Below are 5,000 nucleotides of genomic sequence, written 5' to 3'. Positions count from 1 at the left end.
GAGGAAGGGGTCTGGAACTTGGGTTGGGGTTAAGGATAAGGATTCTTTATTATTTATTTAGTAAATTATGTTAGTAAAACAAAAAACAAAATGTTAGTATTTTTTTTTTTTTTTTTTTTTTTTTTTTAAGCGTGAGAAAGCGGAAGAGGAAGTGGTGAAAGGAGCTGGAGAGATAGTGAAAAGAAACTTGGGAGGAGATAAAGTGAGAGTTAGAAAGTTAAGTACAGTGAAGAGAGTATTAGCTTTTTATTGGAGTTGGTCTTGAGGAGAAGGAAGTTGAAGTGAATAATGGAAGTGTGTAACGTGAAGAGGAAGTGATGAAGGGAGCTGGAGGGATAGTGGAAATGAAATTTGCGAGGAGATAAAGTGATAGAAGGAAAGCTGAGAAAGGTGGAGAAAGGAGAAAAGATAAGTTGTAAGACCAGAAGAAAGAAGTCAGAGAATAGCTTGAATGTGCGCCCTTAGTAGCTGAACAAAGCCCCGGGTCAACCCCTCGGGAGGCAGCCAGAAACCAGAACACCTAGCAGGCTATTTTTTAAGGGATTTTTTTTTTTTTTTCGGTTTTTAACATTCTTCAGCTCTGCCCACGCTGCACTTCGCCGACCTCGCACGTCACCTCTCACTGCTATGCATGATGTGCCGTGCTTGACGTTGAAGTGGAGCCCTGTGGGTTGGCTTGTAGTCTGGGTTAAAAGGTGTTTTAAAAATCTTCATTCTTGAACTTAAACTTGCAGGTCCTCTTGAGGTTTACTTCTTCATTCTTGGTTTAGTCTTCTCTTCATGGTTGCCTCCTTACTTGATCATCGGTCTCCTGTACCTGATGCCGTGAATATGGCCTCAACTTCTTCAATGCCATTGATTCTGCTGAGGCTTTTGGGCCACCAGGCATGTGTGCCTTCTGGACGAACGTTGAGGCGATTGTAGAGCTCCTCATCCTCATCTTGGATTCTTGTCCATCTTCTTCTGGCTTGATGGTGGAGTCTCTTGTTAATCGCCTCGATCCTTAGTCTTTCATGGATCTCTCGTGCAGTGACTACTTCAGGAAAGCGAATATTCAGAATCCATTTGCCTGCCTGGTTCTGAATAGTCTGTAGCTTCATCATCTGCCTTCTGGAAATGGTGTGAGTAGGCACTGGCGGGTATTCCATGATGGGCCGCACTAGGGCTTTATAAATGTAGAGCTTGGTTTCAGTACTCAGTGTCTGGAACCTTCTGATCTTGTTCAGCTGATGTTTAGCTTTGGTTGCTCTTTCATTTATGTGAGGGACAATTCCTCTTCTGCTAATTGTTAGCCCTAGTATCTTTCCTTTCTCACAGTAGTCCACTGCTTCCTCGTCCACTATCAGATCTGCTGTCTTGAACTTGGCCACAGGAATGACTTGGAATTTTCTCATGTTGGTTGAGATCTTCCACTGTCTTTCGTATCGATTGATGGTCTCTATGGCTCTGGCAGTTCTGAGTGCCATCATCTCGATCGATCTCCCTTCGTACTTGATTATTTGAGTGATGTCGTCGGCATACATATAGTGATTGCTGCCATGTGATGGTTCAGACAGGTCTGCTGTATAGATTGTGAACAGTGTCGGTGAGAGGCAGCTTCCCTGTGGAACTCCACTCATGAGGGGAATTGCTTCGCCGACTGTATTGCCGACGACTATTCTTGCACTCCGACTTTCAACAAAGTCACATAATAGCTTGGTCAAGGACGTCGGGAGGTTCAGCCTGATGATCTTAAGTTTCAGGCCTGTGCGCCAAACTTTGTCGAAGGCTTTGGCCACATCTCTCAGAACCACATTGACTTGGTTCCTTTCGCTCATGGCATTGGCGATTTCTTCATATATGATTGCAATGGCTGTTGATGTTCCTCTGCCTGGTCTGAAGCCATGTTGCCTGGGATTTTGCAGATCGTTAATCTCCAGGTGATTTCGCAATCTTATGTTCAATATCTTTTCAAAGACTTTGCCTGGGACTTCCAGCAGAGATATTGGTCTGTAATTCTCCACTTTTCTTGGATTTTTCCCGGCTTTTGGTATCATTCTGACTCTTGCTTCCTTGAAGTGGTCAGGGAAATAGCCAGCAGTGAGAGAGGCATTATATATGTTTGCCAGTCTCAGCAACATCTTGTTTGGAAGATTTTGCAGGATTGTTTTGTTGATCCTGCTTTTGCCTGGAGCAGTTCTATTCTTAAAACTCTGAATAGTTCTTTTGACATCTGTGGGGTTGATCTTGGTCATTAGTGGATCTGTGGGGTCCAGTCTAGTAAAGTCAGAAGCAGCTTCTGGATATAGGAGGTGGATGTGCCTTCCTATTTCCTCTATGATGGTCTCCTCGAAATCACTGTCAAAGTTTTCTTCTTCTTCTTCAGTAATTCGGAAACAATTTCTCCAGTAATTTCTGAACAGGATTTCTTGTTCTTCTTCTTCATGAATCTTCTCATCCTGTTCGTTGAGGAGGTAGCTACTTCTGCTTTCACTTCTTCCCATCAGTTTCTTTATTCCTGACCAGAAGTACTGTGGATCTTTTCGGTCCTATTCCACTTTTCTTACAAGTTCTTCCCACTTGTCATTTGCTGCTCTCCTCCATTGATTAGAGAGTTCTCTTTGCAAGCTTCTGTATCTTGCTCTCAGGTCTTGTGTCCATCCATGAATCCCTGCATAGTGCTGCAGGTGATTCGACTGTATATTTAGCAGTCTTACTTCAGCTGTTAGCCTTGGATGGGGGATAGTCCTGTGGTTGCTCTTGGGTACATGATGCTCAAGTGCTGTTTCAACATCGCTGTACCACTTTTGGACTTCTTCGTCAATCTCTTCCAATGTTGCAGTCCTCAAGTTGGCTGCAGGCTTGGACTGGAGCTCATCCTTGAATCCTCTACAATTAGCCATTCTAAAGTTGAATCTGCTAGAGTTTAGGCTTTTCAGTATTGGGTTGGATGATATCTTGAGGATGATGGGCAGGTGGTCGCTGGTGCTTGCAGGGCCCGGTTCCATGATCACGTTGTGGTGGGCTTGGTTATTGCACATTGCAATATCCGGTGTGGTTGCTGTATTCCCTGTGATGTAAGTAGGGAAGTCTGGTCCCATGTGGATTAGGTCTCCATCAGCAACCATTCTAGCAATATCATTGCCAACCTGGTTGCCTGCTCTATTGTTTAGCATTGGATGGTTGGCATTGAGGTCTCCCACTATGTACGTGGGTAATCTTCGTCGAAGTAGACTGTACAAGTCTTGCAGTGGAACAATTGCCCTTCTTGGAGGCAGATACATTGTAACCACTACTATTGGACCTCTGCTGGTCTCTATCTCCATTGCCAGCATTTCGTCAAAGTCGTCGAGAATCTTATGTTTGATTTCTCTTCGGACTGCTATTGCTATGCCATCACTTGCTTCTCCAGTCCTGTTCCTCTGATAACATAAGTAGGGGAACAGTTTCAGCCTGTCTGTGTCCTTCAAACCATGACTGTTTATCAGGACTATATCTGCATTTAGGGCTCTATACATGCCCGACAGTTCGTTCCTACGAACCATAGTCCACTTGAGGACGTTCTGCTGAACTACTGTGATGGTGTGATTCACTTGGATTTGGCTGCAGGTCCATCTTCATGCCTCTCTTGGGACTCATCATAGCCATTCCTCCTCTTCCTGTAGGTCTCAGGATCGAGGTAGGTGATAACCACACCAACGAGATTTAGGGAGGCTGCCCTAATTCTTCTATCGATGATACTGGAACATTCATCAGATTTCAGCCTCTGATTATTGTAGGAGTATTTCATCCTGCCATTATTGATGTATTCTGCAACATCATCATCATCAATATTGCCGTTTGTAATAGTTTTCTCGGCAGTGTACAGGATGACTCCTACAGCTTTGCCCTTTGCTTCCCTGGCCTTCTTCACATTCTTGCACCTGTGTGGGGATGGCACCCTCACATACTGGGGTACTGGTGCAGTGGGCTCTTCCAGTGGCGGCATTTCTTCTTCAAGAACTGGCAGATCTGGCATTTCTTCTTCTTCAGGTGCTTCTGTGGTTTCTTTGGGGGTTTCTGTAGGGAGCATAACCCTCAGGATGCCTGCCGAGTTAACGTCGTTAGGAAGGTCCATTTCGGGAAGGTTGTTTCGTCTCAAGGCTAGCTTTGCCTGTTCTGCAAAGCAGCCTGGTTGAGCAAGGTTGGCCAGGTGGGCATGCATCAAGGCAATCAGGGTCTTGACAGCCAGGTTGTTGGGCAGCTGCATGATGGGTGGCTGCGTCTCTTTAATCGCCGTTTTGGTAATTTCGGCTGTGGCTTTGGTTGTCTTTTCGATCGTTTTCTCGACCTTAGCTGTAGCCTTTGCAGTGTTCTTTACTACTTCACTGAGTAGTCTGGACTCTTTCTGGGCTTGGATCTCTTGCTTCTTTTCTACTGCCTTTGTGATCTCTTTCCTTCTAATAGGGCAGCTTCCAGAGAGAGTCCTGTGTTCGCCTCCACAGTTTAGGCATTTTTTTGTGGTACTTTTGCAAGCTGTGAACCGATGTCCGGTCTGACCACATTCACTGCATTTTTCCGAATTCTTCTTGGTACATTTCCCTTTGACATGACCATATTCGTAGCAGTTCATACATTGGGTAACTCGGGTAAATCGTTCTTCTTCGATCTGTGCAGGGTTAATGCTGTAATTGAACAGAATCAGTCCTTGTTCTCTGATCTTATTGGCTGTCTGGATATCTGGGAATCGTATCTTAACTATCCCATGTTGTGGCATTTTGTACACTTCATTGATCTGAGTATTCAGTTGCTTCGTCAGTTCATCTTTAATCTCTTCGTTAGTATGGCTGGTGATGTAAGTATCAACTTTTTTCACCACAATGGTCATCTTTGCTTTAGTCTCTAGAGGCATCTGGGGGGCAAAACCTGAAGACAAGAGTTTTTGCCTGAATTCAGGAGACATGATCTTATCGGCATCTTGCAAAGACTTAGGCAAAACAAGGTAGCCATTTCTTGTATCGATTATTCTTAAAAAGTGAATG

General features: G+C 44.5%; 1 protein-coding gene across 1 annotated transcript in view; it reads left to right on the top strand.

The window, feature by feature from the left end:
• The window catches only part of LOC122260173 (glycine receptor subunit alpha-4-like), a 22,467-nt gene that overhangs the window by 11,424 nt on the left and 6,043 nt on the right, over positions 1–5,000 (top strand). The window lies entirely within an intron of this gene.

The sequence above is a fragment of the Penaeus japonicus genome, unplaced genomic scaffold (assembly GCF_977035675.1).
Source record: "Penaeus japonicus unplaced genomic scaffold, GWHDUDI00000001_assembly GWHDUDI00000022, whole genome shotgun sequence".
Taxonomy (NCBI): Eukaryota; Metazoa; Arthropoda; class Malacostraca; order Decapoda; family Penaeidae; genus Penaeus; species Penaeus japonicus.
The sequence above is the reverse complement of the archived record's forward strand: the minus strand, read 5'-3'. Positions and strand labels throughout refer to the sequence as shown.